The following is a 15,994-nucleotide window of genomic DNA, read 5'->3' as shown; positions in this document are numbered from 1 at the left end:
TCTCTTAATAGTCTGTAAGAGACTGTGCATAGCGATAGAGCTTTGAGACTGTGTGTGTTGGTCACGAGGTTTAGTCCCTATATTTTCTTTGTGAGAAACATCTGTGGGTGCTCTAATTGTGTCATATATCAGAACAGACACAAACCAAAAGGAGGTATGAAACTTAATGAGGGTAGAATACAGTTGGGCTATGACATCGCTGGACTGACATGCTTTTCCTTTGCTTATAAGCTGAACAATATAGAAGGACTTCCACCAACACAGGTTAGTCAAGTGCTATGTACATTCCCGAATCTCTAACTATTGCTGGATTAATCCTTAGGAGTTATTTGTCAATGTGGCAGCTTCCTTGGGCAGTCAGTTTCTCAAAGGATGCAATAATGTACTTTTTTTAGCTTTGGCCTGTGACTCTGGTAGCAGTTATTGATTTGGGACACACTTTCCTGATGGATGGCTTAGCCTTTCGGGGATTCAATGACTGCTCCAAGCTTACACTTGTCTGCAGACTTTTCAGCCAGAGACCTTTGACATTTATTTGGAGATAGACAATAATACCTTGGGTGTAGACAATGGAAATGTACAATAATTTCTCCATAATTAAAACAGGATAACAGTCTATCTCTTATTATAGATCCATATAATTACTGAATTCTGATGATATCTTACGCTAGTCTTTGCAAGGAGACTAAATATATAAGCAAATTATCTTCATTAATAGAGGAAGACAAAACTGTCTTTATATTAAACAGGCAAACATGAAAATAATAATTACTTTAATTGATTATGCTAATAACGATATTTGAAACTATCCATAATTTTCTGGAACTAGGTAATACCTTTGATTCAGTAAACTGATTTTTTTTAACTAACGTATTACAGATATACAGATGCCCAGGTAATTATAAATCTCATTTTAGTGATTTTTAGTAAAACTTATTCTCATTCTCATATGTTAAACTAGGAACTTTTATTTTTCAGTCAATAAAGATAAGCAAGGCATAAAACAAGTTTGTCCCTGTCTCCATTATTATTTGCGTTGGCTATTAAGCATATAGCCCATTACATAAAATAATGACATAGTCCCAGTTAAAGTAATGATTAATGTAGTTCCAAAATTCAGTTATTTGTCAATGATACACTGTGAATAATAAGTAATTTTGCTTATTTACTAAATCAAATAGATCACTAGAATAATTTGAACTGGTGTCAGGCTAACATTCAGTCAAAATAAAACTAACACCTTGTTAACAAACAAAGAGCTAAATTATTTGATGGAAAATAACAGTGAATTTAAAGGGGTTAGAAAATAAATTAAATATGCAGGGATTGCTCTTATCTGCACTTCTAAATAAATAGGAACAATATATTATAAAATGACTTTGGACAATATTAAAACAAAAATAAATGGTATAATGTATTATTTTCTATGAAGAGAGGCTGATTTTAATTAAAATGTTTACTTTATCCAAAATACCTCATTGCAGCTGAATGTTTTTCTCCAAGTGTTTTACTGCAGTTGCATCCTTCTGATGGCTGTAGGCATCAATTATTGTTTGTTCATATCTGCATTAATAATTACAAAACTGTGCTACATACAAAATATTAGAATATTTTATCCTAAAGCTTGCACAATGGCAAACACAACTGTATTGACATGACCTCTGTCTAGTGCAAACAAAGATATATTGAATATTATTTGTATATTATTTATTTATATTACTATAATTTTCATATTTCACTAAATAACTAAACAATCTACTGACACAAACAAAACTGCTTAATCTTATATGAATGTTCACAGCTGAATGAAGAAAATGTTGCAGGCAGTATGTGTGTTGAGTGAATGGTTGCCGAGATATAAGCTATTAATAAAACATTGTATAATTCATATTTCTGTGATTATTGCAGCTTATAAAATCAAATTTAAGAACTAGAATTGAATGAATTCAACCACTGAAAATGTTACATTGCACTGAAGAGTTTGCCATTTACAGTTTTCAAGTAACACTTATGGCTCTAGAGATATGCATATTTAAACTGTGAGGAAATAATCTCATTTTTAAAAGGTTCAGTTCATGCCCACCAGGAGTTTGAGTAAAAACTCTAAAGTGCTCCATTGGTTGGTATGAGATAATATACATTATACAGACAACTTCTTTAGTTCCTTCTATAAATCATATTAAACAATTTAATGATATTTGTTTGAAGTTCTTATACGTACTCAAACAAACCAAGAATAGCTTTGGGTAAGAGAATGGAAAGATAGTTGCAAAGGGTTTCCAGACCTAGAACCATATGCAATAGCTTCAGCTATTCAAAGAGTGGCTTTATGGGTACATTCTGATTATCTGGCCATTTGGAAAAAACTGAAAGAAAACATTTGAATAAAAAATGAAAGTATATGACTAAACGACATATCCTTGAATATTGAAATAAAGTGAATATTAAAGAAATATTATTTAAATTTACTAATAATTCATAATTCAACAGATTCTACTTACATAAATAACATATTAAAATAATGAGAGCTAATCTGCAAGGCCATGGAAAGTATTATCATGGAACTTATAAACAAAGACATTGACAACCTTCAAACACTGGACCCCACACAGTTTGGGTTCATGAAGGGCTGATCTTGCCTCCTGAACCTGATTTACTTCTTTGAATCAGTGTCCAGAGCCATGGACAATGGTAAGGTGGTCCACACAGCCTATCTGGACCTTACCAAGGCCTTCGATACCATTCCCCACTCTGGAATCATAGATAAACTTACTAAGCTGGGCATTAATCCCTACATCCCTCAATGGGTTGTCAACTGGGTTACTGATAGAACTGAGACTGTAAAAGTAGCTAACTCCAAATCCAGCCCCAGACAAGTGACAAGTGGAGTACCTCAGGGTTCAGTCATGGGACCGCTCTTGTTTGGCATCTACTTTTCTGAAGTACAGGCTAACACTAAGGGACTCTGGCTAACAAAGTTCGCAGATGACTGCAAACTGGGAGCCATTATTGAACCCCAAATTATGTGGATACTCTACAAAAGGGTCTTACAGAAACAGATGCTTGTTGCCAGAGCCATGGGCTCAAACTCAATGACAAGAAATGTATAGTTATCCCCTTTGGGAAAAACCATGTACCTGTGAATTACTACATAGGTGGCAATACACTAAACACCAAAAGTGTGATAAGAGACTTAGGGACACAAGTGGACAGTGGTCTCACCTTCAATAACCACATAGCCACGACAGTCAGGAAATCATTCTATGTGGCACACCTCATCACTAAGGGCTTTTCATCCAGAAAAAAGGAGGTCATTGTCCCACTGTACTCATCCCTCATTAGACCCATTATAGAATACAATGCCCCCATTTGGTATGTACTTCTCAATACATATGCAACAACTGGAAAGGCCGCAGAAATACCTCACTAAAAGAATTACAGGCCTAAAGCAGATGCACTATGCTGACCATCTAAAACAAACTCCACCTATACTCTGTCGTATATTGTCTACTGAGAGGCGATCTCTGCTTAACATCCAAAGCCATGTCAAACCCAAAGCTACACTTAAAGAAATACCAATCCCTTAGAGACACATGCTCCAGGGATCTAAACCTTGTCATCACAATGAACAAAACATACTGGAGGGATAGGTTCCTGACCCAGAGACTCCCCAGACTCTGGAATAGACTGCCCATACATGTCAAGCAGAGCATCTCTTTGGCTCTATTCAAAAGTAACCTTGATGATTGGATAGGAGATAAGAAATTCACCCCAGGGATCACATCAGTCACCCTGCTAGACAGGGGTCTAGGGAAGTAAATATTGTGAGAAGAAATAGCCAGGGAATTGTTATGGCTAGACTTGTATAGGACCTAGGGCTGATAGCCTAGTACCAACCTTTGACCCTATATATATATATATATATATATATATATATATATATATATATATATGTATATATACACGTGTGTGTGTGTGTGTGTGTGTGTGTGTGTGTGTGTGTGTGTGTGTATACAATAGGATCAACTTCCTGCTGAATACTTAAAATCTACCTTAGCCTACACCGTACTGATTCTAACCAAAATTTCCATATTATAATCACATGTACCCAAGCCAATGAAAATTAAAAAAAGGGGATGATTAGTTTTTGTGAATTCTAATCCAACTAACTATGGAAACCAAGCCAAGCTCGAAGAGGATTTTCATATTAATCTTAAAAGATTTGTACTTCTGTAAAACTTAAATATTACTTTGAAGTTTTGGTATAAAAAAAAATAACAGTAAAAGGCATAAGCAAAAGGCATCTCCTTTATCAAAGTCCAATATTCCAGTATATTTTACTTCAAAGACAGTTGAACACTCCTGTAAGATCCATTTCACATCATGTTTTATCATTTCTTGCATTAATATATATATATATATATATATATATATATATATATATATATGTGTGTGTGTGTGTGTGTGTGTGTGTGTGTGTGTGTGTGTGTGTGTGTGTGTGTGGACCTACTACTTTTGGTCGAATTACATTTGATCGAAAATGATTTCAGGCAGCCCACTTCACTGAAAGCTCATTTGCTTGAAAGGTCATTTGGTTGAAAATAAAATATAGCCCCTGCCCCACTGCAGTGTGACCCTGGAGTGAGAATATAAAGTTTGGGGGTGGGGGGCATAACCCCCCACATTTTGCAACTAGTTTTTACTGACATTATATGTTTCAATGTATTTTTAATGGATACACAAGTACATAATAGTGAATACACTGCAATTATCTGGGGGGGCTATGCCCCCTACACCCCCCTAATTTTATTTTCTCACTCCACGTTTGCACTGCAGTGGGGTAGGTGCTATATTCCATTTTTGACCAAATGGAATTCGACCAAATGGGTTTTCAGTGAAATGCATTTTTGGTGAAGTGAACTGCCTGAAATCATTTTCGACCAAATGTAATTCGACCAAAAGCAGTAGACCCCATATATATATATATATATATATATATATATATATATATATATATATATATATATATATATATGTGTGTGTGTGTGTGTGTGTGTGTGTGTGTCTAAATAGTTGAATTTCAAACCATAACTAAACTCAGAGCTTTAATGAAACTTGATTGGTTGTAATACAAATATTAAACTTACATTATAATGTACATAAATCTGTACCAGAAACCACCCAAATATTTTCTCATTGCTTACTTTGTTAACTCTGGGTTCTTAATTATTTCAACCTTATTCCCCAATCATTGCTATTTGTAAAAAGGAACAGCAACCATGGCTGGATGATATAATTAAAAGAAACCATTGGAAGTAGTTGGTATAAAGGGATATGACTGGTGCAAAACTTGGCCAGTGGAGAGGGCTTGTATCTTTGGGAATGCTTTATGTTTCATTGTTTAAGAATAGGGCCATGGTATTTGTTGGTACTGATGTAGAGTAATGTAGACTACTGTTATTGGTGGGTAGGCATTGCACGAGAAACTACCAAGAGAGTCATCTGATTCCCTAAAACTGTATTGAGTGGGGAAATAAATAAGAAATCCATCTGATTCTCTAAGACATAGTTACAGTGCATTAGGATTTCATTGGCGCTAGGGTTACATGATGTCAGTAACAATAAGCTTCATTAATTGGATAGCTCGGGCCAGTACATGTGAAACATAGATGACCAAATGGAATTGAGTGCCAAAGGGTCTATATCATATGAACGAATCACACAAATTGTGAACGCTCATAATATCGAACGTACCGTACGTCGAACTTCCTATTGTGGGGGGCTGCACCCCCCACACCCACCATTAAATATATATTCCCACTCCAAGACCACAGTACAGTGAAGAAAGGGCAAATATCCCATTCTTCACTGTATCGCAATCTCAGAAAAAGCAATTCGAGGTCCGGTACGTTCGATATTATGAGTGTTCACAATTTGTGCAATTTGCTCATATGATATAGACCGTTGCCAAATTTATGGGGGATGATCACTAGTCTGTGGGTGCTGATATATTGATTAGTCATGAATGCTAATGTCCAGTACGTAACCCCAGCGTGTAGTACCTGGATTGGTAAAACTGCGATGAAAATCAATAGTGATTGGTTAGTTGCCTCCTTGTTTTTTATGGGCTGATGGAACTTGGGATTCACCAGTATCAGAGGTCAGGAAATCCAGTGAGCTAAAAAATATTGTCTTGACTGCAATTTGTTTTAGGTTGCTATATAAAATTACTGTTATATAAAAATATTGTCTTGACTACAATTTGTTTTAGATTGGTAAGTCTGAAGTCATTTTTACATGGACTACTCCCAAATACCAATAATTACATTAAACAAAGTGGTAATTTACAGGCATCATCTAAAAATAAAGCTAAGAAAGCCAAAACATTGTTTGCACTATTGAAAGGCCTGCCTGATAACTGGATAAATTAAACTTTTCTAAAAACTAAAACAACCGATGGCATGTGGATTAGGATATTTACACCATTAGTGACCTCTGTAATTAGAGCAACTGTACCAAAGAAATTCTAATGAGACTGTAGGCATTAAAGAGTGGGAAAACCTATAGTCCTTATCTTTAAAGAACTTCTTTTTCAAGCGTTTTAGTGAATTAAATATATACAGCTACTAAAAAACACCCATCAGTCAGCCAATTCATATCTATTTAATAGTTGATTCTGTGTATTTGAGAATGGGGCTAAGTATGCATGTCAGTGAGCCACTTTAAAGGGTGTGGTCATACCAGTTAAAGCAGTATTAGAGGTTTTGCCTGGATTCATGAAGACACCTAGTATAGCCACTATTATTTACAAAAAAACATCCATGACTGGAAATAGTCACTTAGAATGCAGCTGAAAACTTCCAAAAGATCTTATGGAAAAATGATGCACATCCAAAACTAATAATAAATGAAAGCTTTTGTCTTGGAAGAAATGAAAGATAATTAAATGTTTGTATAATTCCCACAGCACAATTGAGAATTGTGAGAAAATGATTGCACAGACATTAATGGTTTAGGTGGACTAACTTAAAAATGCTGTACATGTGTCATCTTTAATCAAAGTGCCCTGAAAGCGAGAGTCATAACTGGATTTAATAATACAAGTGGTGGTGCAACTTTCTTAAGTTTTGCATACTTATGATTGACATATAGGAGCTAAGTGCTGAGGGCTTACAGGCTTCAAGTCTTATTTGCCATTCTAGTGCATGCTTTTGAAGCTTGTCATTAAGTGGAGTATATGAAATAGGAATGTCCCATTCCCAGCTGTGTCCTGTTTGGACATGGGACATTCCTATTTTATATACTTCATCAGATACAAAAAGATGAATTTCAAGGTCCACTTAATGACAGGCTTGAAAAGTGTGAACTAGAATGGCAAATAAGACTTGAAGCCTGCAAGCCCCTGGGACTTAACTCATATACGTCAATCATAAGTGTGCTAAACTTAAGAAGTTGCACCACCACACCTATTATCAAATCCAACCATAACTCTGAATTGCAGGACACTTTGATTAAAGACAAATTATGTACAGCATTTTTAAGCTATTCCACCTAAACTGTTGATGTCTGTACATTCATGTTCTCACAATTCTCAATTGTGCTCAGGGAATCATACAAACATTTAATTATCTTTATTATCCTCCAAGATATAAGCTTTCATTTATTATTATTTTTTGATATGTATCGTTTTTATATAAGATCTTTTGGAAAATTTCAACTTCATTCTAAGTGACTATTTCCAGCCATGGATGATTTTTGTAAATAACAGTGGCTATACAAGGTGTCTTTTCCTTCCATTAATGTAAGACAGGTCTAATGCAGTGTCAAGGCAAAAGCAATGAAAACAAAAAGGTAAGTTAAATCCAAACGTGAAACTAGGTGAATCCCCTAATACAGTTTTAACTAGTATCATCACACCCTTTAAGGCAGCTCACTGACATGCATACTTAGCCCCCTTCTCAAATACAGAGATTCACCTATTAAGTAGATAGGAACTGGCTGACTGGTGGGTGTTTTTAAGTAGCTTTATATTTTTAATTCACTAAAATGCTTGAAGAAGTTCTTTAACTATAAGAACTATACGTTTTCACAGTCTTTAATGTCTACAGTCCCATTAGAATTTTTTCAGTACAGTTGCTTTAATTACAGGGATCAGTAATGGTACAAGTACCTAATCTGCATGCTATCGGTTGTTTTTAATTTTTAGAAATATTTAGTTTATCCAGTTATTGGGCAGGCTTTTCAATGGAGCAAACAATGTTTTGGCTTTCTTGGCTTTATTTTTAGTTGATGCCTGTGATGTGTTTATACATAACAGTCTGTAAATTGACACTTTGTTAAATGTACTTATTGGTATTTGGGAGTAGTCTGTGTAAGAATGACTTCGGACTTAACAGCCTAAAACAAATTACAGTCAAGTATATTTTTATATAACAATGTTTTTATACAACAACCTAAAACAAATTGTAGTCAAGACAACATTTTTTAGCTATCTGGATTTCCTGATCTCTGCAATTAGCGAATCCCAAGTTCCACCAGCCCGTAAAAAACAAGGAGGCTACTAACCAATCCTTAATGATTTTCATCTCAGTTTTACGAATCCAGGTACTACAAGCTGGGGCTCTGCACTGGCCATTAGCATTCATGACTGACCAATACAATATTAGCACCCTCGGACCAATGATCATCCCCCATAAATTTGGAACTCGATTCCAATAGGTTATCTATGTTTCCCGCACACTGGCCTAAGCTATTCAATTAGTGAAGATTATTGTTACTGATGTCATGTAACCCTAGCACCAATGAAATCCTAATTCACTGTAACTATGTTTTAGCGAATTAGATACATTTCTTATTTATTTTCCCGCTCAACACAGTCTTAGTTAATCAGCAAATCTCTTAGTAGTTTTCCACACAATGCCTACCCACCAATGACAGTAGCCTGTGTTACTCTACAGCAATTGGAAAGACCCTAAACTATTACAACTTGAGGTTTCTTCCCTCTAAATACCATGGCCCAGACAACGAAATGTAAAGCATTCCCAAAGACACAAGCCCTCTCCACTGGTCAAGTTTTCCACCAATCATATCCCTTTACACCAACTACTTCCAATGGTATTTTTTAATTATAACATCCAACCACTGTCACTATTCCTTTTTACAAATAGAAATGATTGGAAATGCAGTTGAACTAATTAAGAACCCAGAGTTAACAAAGTCACCAATAAGAAAATATTTGGGTGGTTTCTGGTACAGATTTACATTATAATGTAATTTTAATATTTGTATTACATCCAATCAAGTTTCATGTAAAGCTCTGACTTTAATTATGGTTTGAAATTCAACTGTATATTTAGATTAATAAAAGAAACAAAAAAATATATAATGTGAAATAGATTTTACAATAGCGCTCACCTGTCTTTGAGATTAAATATATTGGACTTCCATAAAGGAAAATTGCCTCTTGTCCTTTATTTTTATCTTTTCGATATCAAAACTTAAAACTAATACTTAAGCTTTACAGAAGTAGAGACATTTTAAGATTAAGGTGAAAATCGTATTCGAGCTTGGATTCCGTAGTTAGTTGGATTAGCATTCGCAAAAGCTAATCATTCTTTTTTTTAATTTTCATTTGTTCAGACCATGCGACTCACTCTTCTGGAAGTGTAAGCTACAGTAATTAATTAACTAGACACCAGAGAGAAACAGCATACAGCTAATTTTAAATTTATGTTCCCAAACCATGAAAAAAATCATCTATTATCCCACTACATAAAGGAGGAAAATCAGTCGAATTCTCCAACTATTGAGCGATAGCCATGCTTTCTTGCTTGTCAGAAATCCTAGAAAGACATCTTTAAAGCATCTCCTAGATAATTACCTATACTCTCCCAGTCAATGATTTGTCTTTGCATAGCACCACTACAAGAGCTCTTCTCAACTTAAAACAAACAAACAAGCAAACAAACCAAACAAACAAACAAACAAACAAACAAAAACAGTAAATCAACTTAGTGATGAAGGTAAACTAGTCTGTTTCACATTCCAGAATCTATCAAAATAAATTGATACAGTCTGCCGTACTAAAAGGGTTGTGCAGTGATGCAGTGGTTAGCATTGTCACCTCACAGCAAGAAATTATCCTGTTCGATTCTTGGCTGAGGTGTGTTGGGTGCAGAGTCTGTGTGCCCTCATTGCATTTGCATGGGTTTCCTCTGGGTGCTCTATTTTTTCCACATTCCAAAGACATGCATCTAGAGTGTTTCTCTCTAGGCCTCCACTGAAAATGGGCCCTGTGCCAGTTGGACTTTCCCAGTAAACAAATGGTAAATAAATAAATAAACAAGGGTTACTCTCCACCTGCCTCTCCAATGCAACCCTGAGATGGTTTAAAAACAATCTCTTAGAGTACAATATGTCAAATGACAAACATACTACTCATCCTTCCTACCCATAACAGCTGGTGTCCCTCAGCACACAATCTGAGGTCCTCTAATCTTCAATATGTTCATAAACAACCTTCTTAACTGCAGTGGGGAAAGGACCCCTACTTCAGTTAGCAGACAACTCCACTTTAATGTGCTAAGCTGCAAGCATGCCATAGCTACAAACTATTATATTACCATCGTACTCAACATTGAATCTTTTTTTGAACTAATCTAATCCCCTTCTAAATCCAAACAAAACAAAAGTTCTACTTTTCATCCAAAACAGTACTGTGATCACAAAATACCTGTACTATATCATCCGCAGAAAACATTAGACTTCAGGCTGTCACACATACTAAATTACTTTGGGCCAACATAGATGACAAATTAAAATTTGACCTACACAACCAATATACTATAAAAAAACCATATAACACTATTTTTCCTCTATAAAACATCTCTCTGCCTCACCTTGCAATGGAGAGAGATCACTGCCCTCTCATATCTATTGCAAACAATCCCCATGCCTCGCAACTACTAACAAATGCTAACTTATCCTTTTTAACAACTCTAGAACAGTGTTATAATAAAACAGCAACATTTGCAACCCACTTTCCAAGTAAAACCCATCATTGCCTAGCACTCAACTAACTAAACTTGATGGAATTCCTAACTGTCAAAAATTCAAATTACTTCAACTGGCCCAGAGTGTACTTCATCTCCCAAACAAATGTCTAGTACTGAAGACAATAATAGTATGGTACTCCCCATCTAGATCTGTCAGACCTAAACAGATGTATCTTGCCCAAGTCTGTAGACCAAGTAGTAAACATGCTGAAGCATTGTATTCCTCATATGTTACAAACATGGAATACTCTTCCACAAGGTATAAGACAAATCATAAATTCAAAATACTTTAACACAAACCTTAGCACCCATCTCTTGGATATAAAAATATGGGCCTGCCCCTTCTGGCTAAAAGTTGCTACAGCTCTATCCATCTGTCATCTATCTATAGTTCTATTTTGGTATTCTTGCATAATCTAAGCTTCTGGGCTGTCATATGATGACCCTATAGCTTATCATTGTTATGATAAAATTGAAATGTAAGATTTCTGGGATCTAACTCTTCTGTTTTTATATACCAATGTTTGTATATTGTATGGATTAATTAGCATTTGCTGTTTTGCCTTGTATTATATTGTATAACACTATAATGAATGACATCTTGTGAGATTTGTTAACTGTGGAGCTTTTCTTCCTGGTGCTCTTTTGAATATATCAGTACCTGGGATAAAAGCATGATGTTTCTCAACTTTCTCTATAACATTTCACCAGAATGTACAGAAGATCTCAATTTTCAATAAATGCTAAACTTAAAAATAGGAATTTGATCTTTCAGAATCAAATATTAAGATACTACTTGTAATTTTTTTCTGAAATTTTAAGATCTTAATACAGACTATTTAATGGAGAAATATGATTTTGATATGTAAATCTGGTTTATAGTATAAACCAGTAGACAGATTAAATGTCAGATATAACTAAAATAATATCCAGCCTGTGATGATGTGAGGTATTGCCATCTGTGCCAGGGAGAATAGGGCAGTGCATGTGTAACATATGCCATTTAGGTGGGGTTTTATAAAGAATTTTGAGTCATTTGACTGTCATACTGATTTGTACAGGTGCTTGTGTTGAAAATGTATCAACAGGTTGTTATAACTGATTAAATGTATATGTTTAAACAAAGAATTCTGGAAGGGAAGAGTAAAAGTTTTAGAAATTAATCTATAGTTTTCAGATACTACAACAGATCTTAGCAAAGTTCTGAGTGTGTATTGTACCAGAGTCAGATGATCAAATGTGATGCCATTCTATAACCAGTGCATAGAGGTTAGAAAATGGAACTCACATAGCAGTTTGTTTAGTTTTGTTTTATTTAGAACCTGATATAAAGATCTATGTTAGTTGATTGAGTTCAGTTCAGTTTGAAGCTCATCACCTTGCCTTGTGGAAGTAAGCATCTCAGAATCCTATCTTACATTGTTGCATTAATTAAGTTAGCTAGGGAACAGTTATTCTTTAGACAGTCTGGAAATACAGTGAGATTAGTTAACTATTGTTTTTCTGCATCCGTATGGATCTGTCCTACTGTGCTATTTTTATTTCTGCTGTGATTGAAACTCTGGTGTTTATTGTACTTAGATACTTAGTATTCTCATGTTTTCTGTATTATTATTTATTATTAAATATGCTTGTATCATTCATTGTTAATTGTCTTTTAGAGATTACTTTTAACATCTTGAGAGTATTTATGCTTATTTTAGTGACACTGTGGCAACTCTGAGAAGTCTTGCTGCTTTGGTTACACTCTACCATTCATATTAGTATTGATTTTACTCAGTATAATTGGATGCCCTTGTAAGAGCCTTAGAGTGGCTGACTGGTGGCAGTGTGGTTACTTTATAGTCTGGGAAGAAGAGTCACAGCTAGAAATCTCTCCCTGCCTTTCCTAGGAGTGTGTGTGTGTGTGTGTGTGTGTGTGTGTGTGTGTGTCTATGTCTTATGATTAAAATTACAGAATATTGAACATAAGACATAGAAACTTACATGAAAGTACAGAACATCGAACCTGTACTTACACGAAGTACATAACATGGAAGATGTACTTTTGCGTAAGCCATTCCCCTATCCCACCCTCCCCTACCCTAAAACAAAAATTAAAAACTTTACAAAATACTCTTTTGCAGGGGCAAGCCCGCCCTCACACCCCTACTTAAATATACTAACTCTGAGATTAGACTACAGTGGGGAAAAGGATGTAATTCCTTATACCCACTGTACTGCGCTTCAGAGAACTAACTTACATGAAAGTACATCTTCAATGTTATCTACTTCGCGTAAATACAGGTATGATGTTCTGTACTTTCATGTAAGTGAGTTTCTATGTCTTTTGTTCAATATTCTGTAATTTTGATCATAAGACATAGACCCATGCGTGTGTGTGTGTGTGTGAAAATCAAATACCAAGGTTTGGGTGTGTCAGCTACTTGGAACTGGGACACACTGCTTCAAAGTGAGTCTTGTTTGGGAATCTCATGAGACAGAGTGTCCAGTCCCAGGTTTGGAGCATGTTCCCTGTGTGCTCTTGGGGGAAATTGTGCTTGATGCAGAGACCTGCAGCTGAAAAATACTGTGTAAATCCACTACTGTTTTGAGTGACCATCTCTCATCAGTGTCAGTTGTGAGGTTGAGGCACCTTGATTACTGGCCTAGCATAGAGAGTCCATCACACACCCATTCTTGATGTAATAAAAAAATCTAAAAATGGATAGTAGAAGGAGATCATATTTGTTCAAAATGTATAAAGTTATTAAGGACTTTGATTAATCCTTTCTAAATGTGCAGCTGGTGTTTAAATATAATAGAACTGAATCTAATAATTCATATTAGTGTCTGGACAGGATTCTATATTTTTGTATCTAGGAGGACTGCTGGGAGTAAACCACTTTTTCTAGCATCTTTCCTGGATGGGAAGATGGATACAGCATAGCTACATCTAGCCACTCTAACACGCTATAATGTTCCCTCATCAGGGTTTCTGTTCAACTTTAAGATAAGGAGACTGTAGCAAGTCACCTGATATAGCTAATACCAAATACAAAGTGCTGAAGCACTTCCGCCTTGATTGCAAAACTGGTATTGGAACTTATTCCTGAATTGCTGATATTGCACTATTGACCAATCAGCATCAGCAAATTGTACCCATAATCACTTGCACTTATGGTGGCTGCATTTTTCACCCCAGCCAAGCTACTCCTCCAGGATATGTATCTATAGTGGTCTGGGCATATTGTTGTTGTTTTCTTTTTTCTTTTCTCTTTTTTTTTTGTTATTTAGACAATAGTTTCTATAACCATTATCCCTAAGTTGAGCATTGTGTTAGAACACAGGGAAATATTTTAGTTATACTGGTTGTGCAATGAGATATGATCTTTACAGAGTTTAATAAACTAACTTTGAAGGTAATTAGACCCTGCTGGGACATCATTAGAACTTTGCCTGAGAAATGGTTTGGCTTTATTTTCTTTTATATGTCAAAAGAAGACGGGTAAATAATGATAGCAGAGTTAAGTATTTGAGGGTGATAGTTTTAGAGAAAGCTACAGGATATCTCTGAGGAAGTTGTTAGTGAAAAAGAAGCCATTATTGGTACGGATTCTTTTATGTTTTCATGGCTCAGTTTCAAGGCATATCCCATTGTAAGTTTTGTTTTCAGAAATATTTTAGTTGGAAGATGAGAGAGGATTGCTGGTATTGGGAAAATGATGATTTGTGGTACCAAACTGATTTTCAGGAAGACTATGAAGTAGACTAAATACATTGCATGTTTCAGCATTTTGAGTTCAAGTGTTTAAGGGCTAGTATGGCTTTTGACTATTTTATTAACTACTTTCATGATTAGAGTTTGATTAATCTCATAATAATGAGGGATATTTGTCTCAAAAACTTATAAGAATGCTGGTAAAAATGTTTCTTGATTTGTTGGATCTCTGACACTATAGTAGAGATGTGCTTCTCCCTACTTCATTTAGCTTTTTGTTGCACATTCTTAATTTGCATTAAATCTGCTGCATTTATTACTGCTTGTTAGCAGCCTGGTTACATTTGTAACTGTTATGCTAAGCCTCTTAGTTTTGATTTAAGCACTTGGGCTTCAAACTAGTTATCTTACATAAGGAATGTTTATGGTCTACAGTCTTGTAGCAGGAGGGGTAGCTTACATCCTTCTGAGTTCAGAATTACTGGTTGAAGGCTTATTTTGTCTGTTATTCTAAAAGTGTCTTAGTTCTTGTTTATGCACTTGGGCTCCAGGCCAATTATTTTACATTAAGAAGGTTTGTTGGCTACACTCTTGTGGTGAATATGGTAGCCTCCACCCTGAAGTCTTATTCTGCCTGTTATTCTAAACGTCTTTGTTCTGATTTAAGCACTTGGGCTCCAAACCAATTATTTTACAATAGGAAGGTTTGTGGTCTACACTCCTGTGGCTTTAATATCTAGACAGATATTTTTTTAAAACTACTAGAGCATCTAGTTTGCACACAGATAAGTGTTGCTCATTGAGTTCCTTGTCTTATTGAACTATTCAATTTTCAAATTTCCCTCACTCATCCCTAGTAGATCAGTAGTCATAGATATGTACTTCCTGACTCTCTCTGAGGCCAGTCTGGTTGAGATAGGTATTCTGAGGCATTGTAGCAATTGCCTCATGTACACTCACAACCCACTTATTCTTAATGTGTTCTTCTGTGCTCCTGGCTTTGCCCAGGTCTATATCACAAAATCGAAAAGACTGGTGAGTGAACAGCTTAAACATCAAAAATGCTGTTCATCGAAGTCATCCCCTGCTAATTATATATATCAACTCTGAGACTGCACTATAGTGAGGAAAGTGCAAATTTTCTGATCTTCACTGTATCGCAGTCTCACAATAAATACCTCAATGAATGGCATTTTCGATGTGAAGGCTGCTCGTTGTCAGGCCTGTTCAATTTCATAAT

Source organism: Protopterus annectens, chromosome 1.part0 (assembly GCF_019279795.1).
Source record: "Protopterus annectens isolate FY-2018-M chromosome 1.part0, PAN1.0, whole genome shotgun sequence".
Lineage (NCBI taxonomy): Eukaryota > Metazoa > Chordata > Ceratodontiformes > Protopteridae > Protopterus > Protopterus annectens.
Note: the sequence above shows the minus strand (reverse complement) of the source record.